This window comes from Sebastes fasciatus, chromosome 14 (assembly GCF_043250625.1).
Source record: "Sebastes fasciatus isolate fSebFas1 chromosome 14, fSebFas1.pri, whole genome shotgun sequence".
Lineage (NCBI taxonomy): Eukaryota > Metazoa > Chordata > Actinopteri > Perciformes > Sebastidae > Sebastes > Sebastes fasciatus.
The window spans coordinates 6971337-6990847 of record NC_133808.1 but is presented as its reverse complement, the minus strand read 5'-3'; the positions used below and the strand labels follow the sequence as shown (position 1 = coordinate 6990847).

The 19511-nt window shown below is 40.2% G+C and overlaps 2 long non-coding RNA genes across 2 annotated transcripts in view; both read right to left on the bottom strand.

The window, feature by feature from the left end:
* Positions 1 to 19511, bottom strand: part of LOC141782235 (uncharacterized) — a 493504-nt gene that overhangs the window by 2953 nt on the left and 471040 nt on the right. The gene's annotated exons all lie outside the window — the stretch shown is intronic.
* Positions 2413 to 19511, bottom strand: part of LOC141782109 (uncharacterized) — a 156890-nt gene continuing 139791 nt past the window's right edge. The window contains exon 2 of the long non-coding RNA XR_012597043.1: positions 2413 to 2678. This is a non-coding gene — a long non-coding RNA (uncharacterized LOC141782109). The remainder of the gene's footprint in view (positions 2679 to 19511) is intronic.

Genomic DNA, 19511 nt, shown 5'->3' with positions numbered 1-19511 from the left:
TGAGATGACATGACACCCTTACATTGTAGTGCACCAGTAATCCTCAATCCACAGCTTGTGAGCTGAATGTATCTGATGCTGTGAAGAAATGTAAATACAAAGAGCACTGAACTATGACAGGCCATACAAGACATAATTCATTCTTGCACTCACACACACATGCATTCTCCTTTCACATACATATATTTTCACTCGCACACACATATATTCTCCTTCCACACACATAAACATTCTCCTTTCACATACATACATTCTCTTTTCACATGCATATATTATCCTTTCACATAAATATAGTCTCCTTTCACATGCATATACACTTTACTTTTCAACACATACATATATTTTCACTCTCACATACACAAATTTAGACTTAAACACATGTATTTTTGGACCTTTCGACCGCAGCCTCAGAGTTTTCGGTTCCAGAACAGCCGATCAGGGTCAGTTCAATCAACTCTGAGTAGGTTGAACCTGATCATAAAAAGCCATCATCAATAGAGCTCTGATACTACGATTCACATGGCGACAGGTAAACAAGAGGCAGAGCCTCCATTTTAATCCAGTTGACGTAGAGATTGTAGTACATGTACGTACAGTATATGCTGACTGTGCACATTTATCTATAAAAAGTCAGAGCGGGGAAAAGTATCAATAATATAATAAAGTTTTATTCAGTGTGGTCCATTAATTCATCTTTTACCAGACTTACATTTCCTTAATGATAAAGTGGTGGGATCTGACTGTGTATTAGACTGTAGCCTACATTACATCTACTATATATTTGTTCAGGACAAAACACAGGAGCAGCAACTGAAGATGAAAAATATATTCAAACATAGAGACATGATTATAAACTCACAGTCTGATCCAGTTATAATGTGTTTGGTGATTTAAAGGTTAAATAGAGCAGAGTTAACAGTTAAACAAGCAGAGGTTTTATTCTGAGATGACGGTGACTTGATTCTGTGTGACATTTGACTATGAGGTCAAAAACAGCTGTTCATAAATGACTGACCGCGCATAAAAGCGGTAACTTTAGATAGTACTGAGTAACTAATATCTATAAATTCTGACGCAAAACATATATTCTTCTCACGCGTACTTATATTCTTCTCACGCATCATCCCTGGAGCACTCTATGGTACAGCATATTGGAAGTGTTCGGTGATGATAAATATTGTAAATTATTATTTGTGGTTGCAATGGTAAAATATATTGTTATCTATATCTATCTATCTATCTATCTATCTATCTATCTATCCATCCATCCATCTTATCATGTCTTTACTTTGGATGTGGTTGTTTAACTAATGTACTACTAATGTGGTGGTTGCAGTTACTTTACTGTACTGTTGCAGTTTACTGCATGAAAGTAGTTTCTTGTAGTCTGTGTGCCCAGTGTCTGTAATAATATGTTTGGCCACTTGATGCCAGTATTTCCTTTTCAGATGAAACAAAGCCACAGAGGGAGTCTGCTGTAAATCCACTGACATTTGTCCAACTTGTTTGAACTGTACTTAAGATGGTCAGTGTTTACTGTTTCTATCTCATCTATGAAGTTCCTTAACAGTAAATTGTGTTTTGTGATTCTATGTTATTCAACTCTTAGATGCTGGGTTTATTTCTCTTTGTGGTGTTAAGCTGATTTTAGGTCTGGATTTGGAAAGCATTGTCGTTTTACAGATCAAATATGAAGAAGCAATTTGTATATTTTATGCAACACATTTTAAACAGGCCAACTATTGCAAATTCCTCCAAATATTTCTACGTTCACCCCAAGTCTTTTAATCTTTCACAGAAATGTCTGCATCAAATGTTCAAACAGTGCAATATCTCTCTTTCTTCAATATTTCTGTACTTTTACAACCACCCCCAAAAACAACAACAAAAAAAGCTTTAGTTCATGGGAAAATGTAACAACGCCACTGGAAGTCCTGCGTAATGCTTCCTGAGAGGAGGATTACAATCATTATACCTCCCTTACACCATGGAATAGAGTTGTGACTCTGGAAAATGGTAATTTCTTCTCCACAGGGGGTCCAGATGACGAGATGTGGGGAATTAGATGGTCTATTTAGGGGCAGAAAGGGCGGATGACGGGGGGGGGGGGGGGGGGGGGGATTATCCTTTTAAGGTGTGTTTGCGTCTGTGTTCTGTTCTGCCCACTAGTCTCTCCTCTACAGTGGACATGATTCTGACACTTTTTCATATTCAAACTTCCGATCTTATGACCAATTAGCTCCAAGCCCATCTTGTCTAATACTGCTTTTGATCAGCTGATTATGGACTTATTACTGCATGGCTTTTGCTGTTATCTTACCTAGCTTAGCTTTAGTTTGGTTGCTTTTTAACCAGAAGGCTAACCTTACCTGTGCATGGACATGTTGGATTTACTTATAGGCCTGGGGACACATCATGAAAAACTCACTTTTTCAGTGCTTGTGCTCATACATTTGGGTATCTGGAGTGCCTACCAACCAACAAACTGTGAAATAAGACAACCCAGTCAGTTTTTTTGCGGGCTGTCTAGATCAGAAAACATGTGATTCAACAAGCCATTCAGATTTGGCTCCCCTTCCTATGTCACATGCAGGCTCATTAGAATATACCGCCCACAGCTTGAGAACTACCTTTTGCAAAGGTGCATCATATTTTTCTTGCAAGACAATAAGAGCATACTGGGTGTTTTTTCAGGAGGGGGTCTTAAAGAGACCGGCGCTAAAACGGAGCGTTTCAGACAGAAGGGGAATACTGGTATGTTCAGACAGACAGTATGAGAAAAATAATGTGTTTAATGAACATTAAAGCATGTAAACATGTTCAAGTAGAAACCCAAAATACAAGCATGAGCCTGAAAATGAGCATGATAGGTCCCCTTTAATCAATTAGTTGTTTAAACAACCTTAACTACACGTGAACCATATGTGGCAGGTCATCAAACTGTCAAAAGAGTCATTTTGGAAGGCACTGACCAATGGCCAGTTTTGTCGTCATGTATGCATCTGTGAAAAACAAGTTGTATGAAATGTTTTATGGCTCCGATACTTGTCTCTGACTGTGTTTTGTGTCTGTTTGACAGGCTGTCTGTCCGCCTTGGTCTACCAACATGCTATCACAGCACTGGACGTACCCTGCAAACTACTTATCCCTACCACAGGTCTGTGGATCCAAATGTGTGTTCAGCAAAACCGTTATGCATTTTTAAGTGATTCATTGTTGTTTCTGAGCCCAGTTTTGATCACATTATGTTAACAGGCTTTCTACAGTTAAAAGCTCTATTTAAAGGAATACTCCTCCCCCCAAATCATCTCTATATCAATTACTGACCCTATGTTACCTTGAATTCTTGAAGAAAACTTTGTTTTTTCTTGCATGTCTCCATGGTGAACAAAAGGGCTAGTGTAGAATTTTCAGGTGATGGAATGTAATATTCATAACTATGTTTTCATTAGTGTATAATCACCTGAAACTAAGAGTAAAGTGCTGCAGGAATGAGTACTAAAACCCAGAAATGAGTTAGCATTTTAGCTCTTCCGGTTCCCTCGTCTGGAAGTCATATGTTTTTTTTTTTAATGTTTTTTTTATTTAGATGTCTGAAATAAGGTCTGTGGTTAACACAAGCTTAAGAGATTTTAACGTTTTGTTCTACGACATAAAATATGTCAGTAAATCCCAGTGGTGAATTTTGAAGCCCTTATATGTCTTAAAAAAGGTGGTTGCTAACATGTGGCTAAATGAGACTACTAAACGTCATCACGCCGACTCGTCCTCCTTCACAGCCTCGTTGTGTATACCTGCACTCATGCGACCGTCGTGACTGCTACAGAGCTTATTTTCTGCAATAATCCAAAACCCAATGAAAAAATCCCATTGGCTTTTTTGTTTAGAGAACCCAGGGCGATGCTAACTCCCTGGTTGGCCTACAAAAATACATCATCCCTGGAGCACTCTATTGGGAATACTTTCTCTGGGATTCTGGACAGGAACTTGGTGATAGGTAAATCATTTCGAGTACCACTAATCTTTTCAAAAAAGATGGCATCACAGTTACAACTGCATACAGTATATGAAATACTGAATGCGTAATAGTATTAAAGTGCTCCGAGAATGCACATTTCATAAAACCATTTTCCTAAAGTTATACTGAATGTATATTGTGTGGTTGTGTTTTTGACATATTCTCTTGTCTGGCCCTTTTCTTTTGCCCGTTCCTGCAAATCACTTTATAATATCTGTTTTTTAAACTACAATATAAGTAAAGTTTACCCACTCACTTGAAGGGAAATTCTGATAAGCAATATTCGTCTGGTTGGCAAAGAGCTGTAATCGGACCAGAGCAACAGGTGTCTCGTTTCCTGCTAAAGCCTGTTGCCCATTGTCACACATGGAAACATGTCACCATTTGGAGTGTGAGGCCTCCTGCCTCCAATTGGATACACAGAGAAGTCAGTTTACACTTTGCCAGATGGAGTATAAACCTTCAAAGAAGGAAAGAAAATGTATAGACTCTTACTGTATTCATGCTACTCAGATATGATACAGTACAGTTCATTAAAAGAAATAATGCTGGCAAATAGTAGATTATTAGTACAGCTGCTATGCATCCCTGTATCTGGCTTGGCACTCGTTTTTCCTTTCAGCATAACTGAGCCCTCGAAACGAGATGATAAAACCATACGGGAGAGAACCGTTTCTGTGTGCGGCATGTTTAAAGGTTGCACTTTTTAAGTACACCTTTGTGTACTGGATGTTTGTGGCCATGTACAACTCACTGGTGTACGTACAGAACTAACAATTGTGTGATATAAATACATCATGTATCCTCTGTGTGCTTGAGCGAGTGTGTGTTCGTGTACGCACACAAATTGTATATGTGTGTGTGTGTGTGTGTGTGTGTTTTCTGGAGTCATGAGTGACTGTCCATCCTGTGACCGGTACGTGTGACTCACTCCTATTCCAAATGTTTCCATCTTGGCGCCTCAAAGGCAAAACCATCAGAGTGCTGTCACCATCTGGACAGTAAAGGCCCTCCAGGGCTGGCCGCCTCATGTCCCTGACTCAAAGACTTCAACTAAAAATACAACCTTCAGGATGTTATTGTAAAAGCACCAATACATGACTGGCCTGGATTTTTTTCTTCTTCTGGCACTTGATGTTTCTGTCTCCTTTCCATAAATAACGAAGGTGAAATGGCTCACACACACATCATACGGTAGTAATAATGTTGTCACGCTGTCTAATAGGCATGCAATGGCTTTGATGAAATGCCGTTCCCGGACAGTGAATTTTTGGAGGTTTATGAGGCAGGTTTTTATACAGTAGCTGCACTAATCAATATTTTATATTAACCAAATGTGTAATGTGTTATGTGAAAGCGGTCGCTTGTAGCGACTCACCCTCAGAGAATTATCATCGACTCATCCTCAGTTCTAACGAGCAGCTACTGTTTTAGCTCCTTGTTTTGGTTTTATGGCCCAAATCTTTGCTTTCATGTTTCCAGCTAGAACAGGCAGCTGTTTTCAGCAACTAGCTAGTGAAGGAAGGAACAGCTTAAAGCAGCAGCAGGCAAGATCAGAGCAAATATGATTAAAAATATATTTATTTATTTTTATAAAACGGTCACTATATCCTGACAGTAGTGCATGAGACAGGTAATCTGAAAAAAAAATCATGCTCCTCTGTGTCCTCCGGTGTCCTCCGTTGCTCCTAATGGCATCTGCAAGATTTCCAGACAGGAGGAAAAGAACCAATCAGAGCTGAGCTGGAGTCTTGCCGTCTCAGAGCAGCTGTCAATCACTCGCGAACGCCGATCAAACGGTCAAACTAGGCAGCGCTGTTCAGATATGAATCAATATTCTGTTACTGTAATGCCTATTTCTCTCCTCAAATGTTCTCAGAAACATCTTGTAGTGTACTGTTTAGCTGTAAAATTAGAAAGTTTGCGACCCGGCAGCCGTGTTGAGATTAAGGAGGTGCATCGTAGACGCATTCCAGATATCTAGCATGCTACATAGGTGGCTCAGAGGTAGAGAAGGGTCACCCTCCAATCGGAGGGTCGGTAGTTCGATCCTCGGCTCCTCCGGTCACATGTCGAAGTGCCCTTGAGCAAGACACTTAACCCCAAATTGCTACTGAAGGCATAGCCATCAGTGTGTGAATGAGTATTTAGATCTTGATGGGGAAGGTTGGCACCTTGTATGGCAGCCTCTGCCATCACTGTATGAATGTGTGTGTGAATGGGTGAATGCTGACATGTAGTGTAAATTGCTTTGAGTGGTCGGAAGCCTAGAAAAGCGCTATATAAATGCAAGTTCATTTACCATTTAAATATGTGCATTACCTCTGTTAATGAAGAGGACTGAGTATGGTTTAGGTGAATTATGCCCCTCCCCTCTCTGGTCACTGGGTACATGTCAAGCACGTGCCAGTAAAAATAGCTCACGAGAGAGGGGGCAAAGGTCAGCCTTAATAGTGCTTCCACAGTATTGGGTTGGGAGAGATAGACTGGCCCTCTTCTGTCCAAATGAGGACAGAAATGAGCAGGAGGAAGAAAGCCACCTGATGTATCCAAAGAAGGCGAGTGAGTTGCATAACAGAACACACCTGTTCCAAGGCTGTTTCATTTTCACATGCTAGTTCTCTAAACCTCAAAAGGTGGAATAAATAAGTACAACATTTTAGCGGCAAAAAAAGGGACATAGGGAAAGACGATGTGGGCTGATTGGATGCTCTGTTTGGTTTACTTGCACACTTCCAAAAGAACCCACTTGCACAGAGGTTGGTGAAGTGTAGCAGCTGATGTTGTATTTCAGCAGATCAGGCTTTGCAATGGCAATTTGTGCTAATTTTGTATCTGTGTATTTGCCAGCTCCTACTGTAAACTTGAGTACAAAACATATTTTCATGGTGGACAAAGTCACAGCTGACGGGAGCCAGCTTTTTGAGACCGGTGTTCCCGGACTGCCATTGTTAACTGTAGTGAAGCCAGGTATCCAAGAGCAGCCCAGTCGCTAGGAAAAAAAATTGCCATTGTGGCAAACCACGGATACGTTGAATGTGGGTGTTTAGTTTTTTCTTTGAATGTGGATTTTTTATTATTATTTTTTTAATGTGGACGTTTTTGCATTTGGGCAGAGCAAGTGACGTAGTATAATGAGTAGCCAACTTGCCGTTATTGAAAGTTGCGTGGTATAATAACGAGTATAAAGTCCACAAAGGGCGGATGGGAAGGGTAGTGGTTGGATCAAACAAACACAGGACTTGCACCCAGGAGACCGCTGTTTGTGTCCTGTGTGAAACCAAAAGTAAAGTTGAGTTGAGTTAAAGGCACCGTATGTACGTTTTTACACGTATGAATGCTTATTTAATCGCTTTTTTATTGCCAATATGTGCGCAGGGTGTAACTTCACCTAAACAATTTGGTTGACCCTGCGACTTTCTGGGTTTCCTCTATTGGCCTATAGACTGCTGAAACTAGTGTTGGAGTAATGTAGGCCATTTTGGATGGTTGGGAGGCTGAAGTAGAAAAATGTACCACTAGGATCAACATCGATTCATGGAGGGACCTTTGTCTGGTCAGCTAACATTACTGCCAAGCATGTGAAATATAGAGTGATATTGTGGTTTTAGCTGGCTTACAGTATGTTGCTAACGTTAATCAACATGATGCCTGTCGATCTCGTTCATTCCCGTGTGTGTCAGTAGGGCGAGCACAAGCGCGAGTAACAGAACGCTGACTGTCGTTGAATTAACAGCAACAGGTGTCACTTTTAACAAGCAATTTCTGATTCTTACATCCAGCCCCTTTAATGCTAAAACCGCTAAGGGCGGTTGTTATTTATTTATGGTAGTTATGGTGTTACGGTTGTTACATTATGTTATGTTATTATTTGAATGCAAACCATGATGTTTTTTCTAACCATAACCAAGTAGTTTTGTTGCTTAAACCAAACCAATCGTTTCACAACGTTAACCACGTGGCATTGTGTGTTTCTGCAAGCGTGATACGACGCTGATATGAAACCTATTTATGAACCGTATTTTTGGTTCAGTAACGTACAATGCCAAAATTTTTTCTGGCAAGTGGGTTGCCGAGATAGAGCCCAACTAACTAACTAAATCCTTGGAAAAAGACCCTGGGGCATGAATCATAAGTATAGTACTTTATATTACTTGTTTTATCCAACATAGATTGGCCTCTGTCCAACTGAAAGGGAAAACGTGCACTGAAATTTTCACACAGCTGCAATATGGTAAACCCCACCCCTTTTGGTAAAATGGGACCCCTTTAAAAACAAGATGGTACCTGTGAAGGGGTAATGCAATTGCAAATGTTTGTAGGAAAATATCATTTCATGCAACTCGGGAAATGGATTGTTTGTTTGTATTTACGGGGGAGTGGGCAGTCCTCCTCCTCCACCTCCTGATGGGTTTTATAGCACCACTGATGGCTCCAGTGAAGAAAGACAGCAGGCAGAGATGGATGCGACACTGTAACGTGAGCCAGCACTCATCCCAAGCTGTTGTGAATGTATGCTGTGCTCCTTAACAGTGCAACCATTCCATATTCTACAACCTTTGTGCAATGCCAAGCAGACAAGTGTTAAAAAATGACATTTTACAGACTATGTGTCACTTTGTGTACAAATTCCTTCAAAGCTCCTCAGTCACCCATCACCAATCCAGGAGCCCCAATCCCTATCCCAACCCCACCCCCCCAGCCAATCAACACATCCCAGAGCCCTGTAACAGATGGCCGCAGGGGTCAGCAGGGGTTAGCTGGGGCAGGGCGGGGGTTGGCTAAGGTTAGGCCGGGGCACAGGGGTGTTTGGGATTGTTGTGACACGGCCTGTCTGCCTGTCAGTATGCAGGTGGATGAGTAGCATGTGGCCTCCGATCCCCCTCCTCCCACCGTGTACTCTCCCAAAGTCAGGGCTTTGATTGCAGGTCAAGGATGGAGGGATTCAGTGGTCATGCTAGACCAACCCCCAAAAATCTGTGTGTTGGGCTTACTCAGCACCCCCTCGCACCTGCTCTGGAAAAGTGCAGTGTTAAGCCGAGGAGGGGGGGGGGAATGACCAAAGCAAACACAGGGCACAAGGAAGGACTGATGAACCTGGTCAGCGTGGTACCATGATTAATCTGTGCTTATTAACCCCCAAGACCTTTGACCTTTTTGGTTTATTGAAGGTGTGTTTTAACTTGTTTATTTGAGTTTTTTTTTTTTTTGATTCATTTATTTATTGTATAAAAATGTAGAAATGCGGCTCCCGTGTACTGACAGACAAATATGTCTAAGACTCGAGAGACTTAGACTATGACAGAAGTTGAAATTTTCTCAGGCATCCACTTTGCAGCCATATGTTAGTCTATCTAAGCATGACAATGTCATATATCTACGGGATGGATTGCCATGAGATTTGGTACAGACGTCCATGGTCCCGAGAGCATGGATAAAAGAATAAGAGCAGGGTTGTCAATTGATTAATATATTAAATCGCGATTAATCACAAATGAATCACACATTTTGATCTGCTCAAATTGTGCCTTAAAGGGAGATTTGTCAAGTATTTAATACTTTGATCAACATGGGAGTGGGCAAATAAGCTGCTTTATGCAATATTGGTACTGCATTGAGCATAAACAAGTATAAACTCAAGCCCAACAGGCAACAACAGTTGTCAGTGTGTCAGTGTGCTGACTTGATGATGGGGGTCCCTTGACCTCTGACCTCAAGATATGTGAATGAAAATGGGTTCTATGGATACCCACGAGTCTCCCCTTTACAGACATGCCCACTTTATGATAATCACATGCAGTTTGGGGCAAGTCAAAGTCAAGTCAGCACACTGACACCCTGACAGCTGTTGTTGCCTGTTGGGCTGCAGTTCGCCATGTAATAATTTGAGCATATTTTTTAATGCTAAATGCAGTACCTGTGAGGGTTTCTGGACAATATTTGTCATTGTTTTGTGTTAATTAATTTCTAGTAATAATTATATACATACATTTGTGTAAAGCAGCATATTTGTCCACTCCCATGTTGATAAGAGTATTAAATACTTGACAAATCTCCCTTTAAGGTACATTTTGAACAGGTAAATAAATAAGAGATTATTTTGCAATTAATCACGATTAACTACTACTATTTTAATCGATTGACAGCCCTAATTTGTTCACAGACATAGTACAAAGACATATGATTAGTAGTTTCCAAAAGGTTTGTCCAAGCCTGTAACTGTACCGTCTATAATAAAAGAAGATTGGAAATTTGTTGCGTCAATGCCAAAACCCAGACTTTGCAAGCTATGATGCAAATTCCTCAATTACAGTCAGAGACGAGGAGAAGAAAAGAAGAATTAGAGGTGAAAAAGTGAAGATCACGGGCAGATTGGTTTCATAGCAGCAAAGCAAACACTGAACCTCTCATCTTGCCTACAAAGCGTCTAGCCTCTGATCACCGCCCCGTCCAGAACCTGAGTATGAACTCCTGTCAATTCGACCTGCCCTGGCCCTCCCTCTCGTCTTTCCATCATGCCTTAAAACACTCCCTTCCATCTAGACTCTAAATCCCAAAATGCCTATCACAGTTTTTATACTGATCAAAGGTTTTCATTGTGACATTCTTTCCAGTTTCGGGCCATGCCACGAACTTCCTGACTCCACTTGAAAGAAGGTGATGTCTGGGTCGGTGGCTTCAAAAAGACTGAATAGAGTGCTACAGGATTGAGTCCTAAAACCCGGAAATGAGTTAGCATTTTAGCACTTCCGGTTCCCTCGTCTGGGAGTCATTGGGTTTTTTTAATGGGTTTTTAGTTAGATACCTGAAATAAGGTCTGTGGTTAACACAAGCTGAAGAGATTTAACGTTTTGTTCTACGATATAAAATACATAAGTAGATATCCCACTTGTGAATTTTGAAGCTTTTATGTGTCTTAAAAAAGGTGTTTGCTAACAAGTGACTAAATGAGACAACAATACGTTGACCCGTCCTCCTTTACGGCCTCGTTGTGTATACTCACACTCATGACACCGTGGTTTAGTTTGTTTACTTCTGCCGATTGCATTCACACTTCAAAAATCCTAAAGTAGTGTTCATTTGTGGAGATTATCTTGCTGAACAAAATGTGTAAGTATCATCAATGTGTGTTTTCCATAGAGCTTCTTTTCAGCAATAATCCAAAACCCAAAAGAAAAATCCCATTGGCTTTCATCGAAGGTACCCGTGCGATGCCAACTTCCTGGTTGGCCTACAAAAATACTTCATCCCTGGAGCTAGGGTGACCAGGTGTCCCACTTTACGAGGGACTGCACCGCATTTTTATCCCTTGTCCCACGTCCCACATATTGAGACGATGTGCCACATTTTCATTGGCTCTAGTTTTCAAAAGTCAATCCACTGCAGGACAGACGCTTTTTCAAAATCTGGCTTTTATCCAGTGACTGTGAATAAAGCAGGGAAGGCTGTCATCACGTGTCACTACTCACATGTGGGTCAAGTGCAGGTTGAACTGTCACCGTCTTTGCTACGCTACGCCCAGCGGAGAAAATTGTGAGTCACCGCAAAGTCACTTTGCAGATTTAGGCGGAATATGATGGAAACTACCACAAAGAAAAGGAAGAGCAGCTACAACAAAGACTGTGAAACTACTTATTAAGTATTTATAAGCTGGTTGAAGGCGATTCTCAGAGTTTCTTGTGAAATCTTCAAGTTATTTTTCAGTTTCACATGGGGGGGAAAATACGACCTGAAGCGACAGTTCATGTGAGTCTCACAAGAAACATGCGGCTCAAAAGAGATGTGCCGATCTATGGATGCATTCGGGCAAAGTATAGAGATGTTACAAGATAAATATAATATATATATTATATATATTATTATACTAAGATAGATAGACATTATATCACAATTGTAGACTACCTCTCAGCCTGTGTAACGTGTCCCACATTGTCCCACACAAACATACTCTTTGTCCCACATTTGGTTTGTTGGGATCTGGTCACCCTACCTGGAGCACTCTATACAACACATATATGGTTATGGTTATGGTTATGCATTGCATACAATATACTAAACACATATTGCATAGTTATTAATGTCCGGGATGTCCTGAGAGCTCTCTGGGATTCCATAGCTCACTGGACCACCACTGGTTCCCTGAGGATGCCCTTCTAAAATAAACAGGCACTACAGCAAGAAATGAAAACAATGAAAACCAACGGCGAGTGACGCAACATGAATTTGTGTGTATGTGTGTGTGTGTATATCTGTGCGTGCTTGTGAGTGTGCTTGTTCACATATGTACGTCACTGATATCTCTGGGAAAGTGTTCTCTCGCTCAGGCCGGATCTTCGCTGGCAGATGCATTTGCCTGGTGGGACTGTGGGGATGTGTGTGTGGAAGGGGTGGGCTGTAATCGTGGCAACTGTAAACAGCCACTGGTATTGAGTTCTTCCTTCTTCCCTCTTTCGCAGTCTACTTCCCGCGTTTGTTGCGTGCCAGTGCATGTGTCTGTCTATGTCTGTCACCGCCTGTGAGTAATGTCCAGATCTCTCCTCATTGCATGCTCAGGGGCACGTATGACGTGAGCTGTGACCGCAGTCCGGTTAGATCAGCTTAGATCACATCTGGATGTGGATGAGCAGTCGGTTGAAAAGGCAATCAATCTCCAAATTTTTGTGCTAAACTAAAGCCAACAAATAATAAGTTATTTAATAACAATCAGTGTGAAGCAAAAGCGCTTCAACATCTGGGCTCAAAGTGTGGAGTATAACAGATACGTTGCTTAAATTCATGCGATGACCTCTTGTAAAAAAAAAGGAAGACGGATATTGAGAATGAATTTCATTCAAAAAGATTCTGTTACATAACAGAGAATAATCCAGTACATGTTGTAATATAAGGTCCAATAGCTGCTTGCGACACCTGTTCTTATGACAATTCCTATCATAAGCCAGATGAGGAAAGAGTCTGCCACTCACAGTGGAAGCTGGCGTCATTGTCACGTTTGCACTTGTGCTGTGAAAGAGGAGACCCTGACATGAACCCAAACCGCTCGCTGGCTCGGCCTCTGGCTCCCACCGCAGTAAAACAACAACTGATCCGCTGAGTGTTTCATTAAGTTAACAAGCTCTATGTCTTTCTTTTCTCTCCTTTTTTCTTCACACTTAAAAAAAATCCAGAGATTTATCCTAAAAGTCTTCAGACAAAAACCTCAGCATGAAGTATTGAATGACCCAGGAAGTTCTTGAGCTGTGCAGCTACTGTGCAAACCGTACCGCACCGTCCAAATATGACACAAACTGTCAAGTTTTAAGTTAACATTGTGGCCAACAGTAGCTGATGTCTTTCCCAAATGGCATTCCTTAAAACTAAGAGTCAGGCCCAAAACAAAAACACATATTAAAGACTGGGAGTAAAGGGTGTCTGTACAGTGTTACTGTTTGACTATAAATATGTGCACATTTATACAGCTCTTCAGCTAACACAAAAATAGACGTTTTTTGTCAGTGCAGAATGCCGAGCCATTAATCCAGGCTGACAAAGTCCCTCCTTAAAGGGCCAGTGTGTAGCATCCTGGGGGATCTATTAGCAGAAATGGAATCAAATATTCATAATGTTTATGACTTTTGTCATCCTGTTTATGTTTTCATTCAAAAATCATGTTTTCGTTAGCTTAGAACAAGCCCTTCATATCTACATAGTCCTCACGGAGTCCACCATGTTGCTCCACCATGTTCCTACAGAAGCCCAGAACGGACAAACCAAACACTGGCTCTAGAGTGAGCCTTTTGCATTGTTACGTTACCTGAAGGTCACCGTAGTTCTGTAGTAGTGTTATTATGGTAAGGATGGCCTCTGAGCGAGGCGAACGGCATTACCACGGTTTTATACTCGGCAGCTCACTTTACCGCAGTCTTGGACAGGGAGGAGTGTGCGGAGGGGTACTCGGTTGCATTCTGCAACCGGACCACTATATGCCACCACATCCTACACACTGCTCCAACCACCTGTAACAAGGTCTGGCCTGCCCAGTTGAATAAATAAACCCAGTAACCCAGTCGTCCTTGTATCATCACTATAAATATGGAACAAGTGACAGGAAGTTGGCATCATTTTTGACCCCTGATGATAATTTCACAAAAGACTCTGTGGCAGACAGCAATGCCCATACCTATCTACGGATCCGACCCAGAACATTGAGGACAACCAGTAGACTGCACCAGTTTTTACCTGGGTTGTCTCTTTCTCTATAGACAGATACCTGTGTGATCAAAATGACTTGACAGATACTATATCCACATGAATAAAATGCCACACACAGAGTCTGCTGGAAGAGACCACTAGAAAGCAAACATGGATGTAAACAATGTAGGTTTCAAATTTCAAAAATCATCTTTACAGATGTTACTTTCAGGGAGGAAATACATTTAAGACATTTATTAGGCCCCAAGGAAACACGCCATAAGTGCATTTCCATACACTTAATGAGCATTTTCAATTTGTACATATATACAACGTGAGAGAATACACCAGAAATTGGTAAAGGTTTTTACCTTTAGGCTTGGTTGATATGGAAACGTTGGTGTGTCAATAAAAGCATGGGATCGATATTGTTATTATATTAATAATGTAGCATGTCATAAAAAATGTCATAGCATGATATGACAAAAAAGTGTCATAAAAAATTTACATAGTATAGTATGTCATAACAAATCATTTAAAAAAAGTGACTGTATAATATTCCATAAAAAAATAATATAGTATGCCATAAAAATGTGTAGTATGTTATAAACAAATGTCATAGTATAGTATGTCATTAAAAACATCATAAAATATGTCATAGTATAGTATGGCATAAACAAATATTAAATAAAACTTACAGCATAGTATGCATAAAAAAGTAGTATGTAATAAAAAATGTCATGGTATAAAATGCCCAAAAATTATATAGTAAGTCATAAATGTCAAATGTCATAGTATGGTATATCATTAAAAAAGTCATAAAAATGTCATAGTAGAGTATGACATAAAAATGTCATAAAACATGTCAGAGTATAATATGACAGAAGAGTGTCATGAAAACAGTTTAGTATGCCATAAGAAATAATAATATATTATGCCATAAACAAGTGTCACATAAGTCAGAGTATAGTATGCCATAAAAATGCCATAACAACGTCATAGAATAATGTGTCATAAAAAATGTCATAAGAAGTGTCATAGTGTAGTATGTCATAAAGAGTCATAAAAGTATCATAATATAGAATGTCAGAAACAATATTAAAACATCTTACAGTAAAAATATATATTATCTAATAAATAAATGTCATAGTATAGTATGTCGAAAAAGTAATAGAATAGTATGTCGAAAAAAGTCATAAAAAAATCATAAAAGTCATTACAGTATTTCGAAAAAAGTCATAGTATAGTATGTCGCAAAACGTCATAAAAAAGTCATAGTATAGTATGTCGAAAAACTCATAAAAAAGTCATTGCAAAGTATTTTTTAAAAAATCATAGAATAGTCCGAAAAAAGTCATAAAAAGTCATCGTATAGTATGTCAAAAACTCATAAAAAAGTAATCGTATAGTATGTCAAAAACTCATAAAAAAGTAATCGTATAGTATGTCAAAAACTCATAAAAAAGTCATTGTATAGTATGCCGAAAAATCATAATATGTTGCAAAAAGTCATAAAAAGTCATAGTATTGTATGTCGAAAAAAGCCATAAAAAAGCCATAAAAAAGTCATGGTATAGTATGTCGAATTAAATCATAAAAAGTCATTGTATTGTATGTCAAAAAAGTCATAGTATAGTATGTCGCAAAAAGTCATAAAAAAGTCATAACATAGTATGCCATAAAAATCATTAATAAACCACACAGTATAGTATGCCATAAAAAAATAAATAATATAGTATGACATATACAAGTATCACATAAGTCATAGTATAGTAAAATTGTTATAAATATGGCATAAATAGTATGCCATAATAAAAGTGTCACATATGTCTTAGTATAGTTTGCCATAAAAATGCCATAATTTCATAAAATAGTATGTCATAAAAAATTTAATAAAGGTGTCATAGTATGGTATGTCATAAAAAGTAATAAATAATAATAATAAGTAAAATAATAATACAGTATGTCATAGTATAATATGCCATAAAAAAACAAACATTAAAATATCATAGTATAGTACATAATGAAAAAGTGAGGTACACTGTATACCATAAAAAATTTAATAACATAGTATGTCATAAAAATGTTCATAGTATATAGTATGCCATAAAAATGCCATAAGAAAGTCTCATCATTGCCATCATTTCCGTCAGCTTCTCCAGGTTAGGATTCCTTCAGTGTTCATCCTTCAGGAGTTTTTTTACCGCAGAGGTCTCCTCCTCTCCAAAACAAATGGACCCGGTGCTTAAAAGCGGTAAAAACACTGAATAAAGCAGTTTCACGTTAAAAATCTGTGTTTCTCTGACACTGTTCGGCGGACACAGGGTGGGCTGTAACATGAGCTGCTGCTACCGTATGCTCTCCTTGTTTCTCTGAATACTTAAGATCCAGACGTCCGATGACTAAAATCCTTCATCCGGTTAAAATACAAAGTTAAAAACCACCAAGCTTGTGGCAGACAACCACAACACTGACGCATGCACAAAGGGGATATGACGCCATTGACAGGTGATCAAATGAAATGGATTGTTGACCTCTAGGTTTGAAAATTATTGGAAACATTTGGGATCATGTAAGTACACAAAATATATAAGAGGTCTGGTTGTTTTTAGTTATAAGTTGTTTTTAGACATTTAAATGCGGAAAAGTTACGTATTATACCTTAAAAATTTGCTCCAAATTTGGATGGAAACTACGTTTTTTTAAAAACAAAACATACATAGTGTATTGTCTGCATGGATAAATCACCAGGCTTGGAATATAGTCTACCATCCCAATGAATGACCGGAGAGGCAGAGATTTGTAACTGCTTAAAGTCCAGTTCGGGGTAGCGAGAGTGGAGCCAACAGAGGGATAATCAAGCCCCTGTTGTCCACACAAAGGTCACAACGGAAAGCCCCATCTGCTCCCTGACCTTGAACCCTGCGTCAAATCACCCTCAGCTGTGTGTATGTGAGCGCGTTGATGTATACATACATGTGTGACACCGGTGCTGCTACACTACCCCGAGGGTTTATAAGGGCAGGGGGTTGCTGCTGCTGGGGAGATGGAGAGGTGACAACCTTTGACCTTTCTCCATTTCTGTGGACTCAGTGTCACAGCCACAGCTGCAACATCCAGCAGGTGTGGCGACTCATTTTCAGCTCAGAGCTGCAACTCTGAACGCTGTAGAGGCGTTGAGTTTCGGGGGGGCACAAGGAATTTGAGACTCTGTTTGCTCCAAAACACTGGAGGATGAAAATACTCATAAGTAGTACTACTACAAAATAAAAATAAACAGGAATAAGTGTTTGTTTGGATGTTCTATATTCAGAGGCAACATAATACTCCCATCTTGTGGGATTATACTACATTTTTATGCAGTTAATCACTAATCAAGCAATTAGAGATTAGTATATAAACATTCAAAAGAAACTTTTGCAGCCAAATAAACGGTATTATAGAGAGGATACAGTTTCCTATAAAGGGAAAATATGCATTGAATATATGATATCCCCACTCTGAGGTTTAATCTGACATTTATACTCAACGGCATCCGAGCACAACATGTGGCTCCAATAGCGGATAGCCCCAATTTGTACAACTAAGTATGCCTATCGACCGCTAAATAACATTGGAAAACAAACCAAAGTAAGACACATAATATACACCACATACAAAAAAAAAAAAAAAAAGATAGAAAATATATTTTAACTCCTGCAGGAATTTAAATCGTGAACAGATTTGGTTTCAGTCTGTGAGAATGACCCAATAACTAGAACCGTGTCCAGGAAATAGAGCGTCACTAGCCGCACAACACCCATAATTAAAAGAATTGCTCATATTGATGCATGCACTGAAGCATCCATTCTGAGTGCTCTACTGGCAGCTGGTGGGGGCAGTCCGCCCTCATGGCGGTCTTGTGGGGGCTAGAAGGAAACCTCTCCAAACAGCGAATAGTGTGTGCATTCTTTCAAGCCTTCAAGAACATACACTATGTGCCAATATACATGCTTTTTACATGGACAAGTAGCCCACACATACATGAGTGTAAATCTGCCTTTGCCAGGCTGTGTGTGTTCATGTGTGACAGATGGGCAAGCCGTGTGCCAGGCATTGCTGGGGGTTGGGTGGGATGGAGGGGGCTGTGCCGTGACCAGAGTTGAGTCCGGTCCCTGGGCTACAGCCCTCACAGCAGCACAGCAGCCTGGCAGGCAGCGCTGGCTCTTGGCTGACCTCTGCCTCCACCAGGCTGCCCTCACTCACTCACCTCATTAGCTTGACAGGAGCGACCAAACAAATTGAGGGCATCATAGAGCTCACAGCACTTCCATGGGAACTTTCCCGCCTCCCGCCCCTCCCTCTTTCTTTTAGCCATATGGGTATATGTGCCGTACACAAACACACGCCCACGTGTAAACAATGACTTCTACTTAAGAGGGTGTCAGGGGTCGTGTTTGAACAAACAGACGGACAAGAAGACGCATTTATATGCGGGGCATGCGCACGTTTCTCCATATCTACATGCAGAGACACATGCATTTAACTGCATCCAGGTTTGTAAAAAATCGAGGCCAGGTACAGTATGAGATCATGCTCCATTTGAACCCCAACTTCTCCCCTAAACAAAATCAACCGTTCATGCAAAGCCCCCTTTTATTTATGTTGAGCGCAAACTATTGTAACCGCACGCATGGCTGCCACCCCCGACAGATTTATAAACGAGTGAAACCACCCTTAAAGGAATCGTGTTGCTGTGCAAAGATGAGCTATCATTTCTCCTTATTTCATTTGGCATTTTTGCCTCATCAGCAATGTCAAATAAGAAAAAAACTTGAAGAACAAATACACCCTGGAGGTGACTTCACTGCACACATGGAATAATGAGTGAAAGGGCACTGACCAGTTGGTTCTCATGTAACTAGGGGATGCCAAACTATTGTGTGCTTTATTACATGTAACACCCTGTTGAACCATCTCTGTGAATTGTGATCCCATTGTGCAATTGTGTGGATTGCACTCAAGATCATAGTGTAATTCAACATGCCCTCATACATGCGGAATGAGGACAACTATTGGCTGATTTGATTTGAGGAGAGACACGCCTTCTGCTGAGCAGAGGTCTGTCTGTGGTGTGGGCTAACACAAGACACACATACATACAAGCAAACGTAATGACAAAAAGCCATCGTATATTAATCAATCCCCAAACCAACTAAGGGCTAATCTCTATAAACAGATTCTGCATTCACGTGTTGATTCTGTAGGATTCCGGGGAGTATTGACCAATCACGTTTGAGCAAGCTTTGGTTGAATGGAGGCCAGTCTGTGTGGAGAGCAAAAAAGG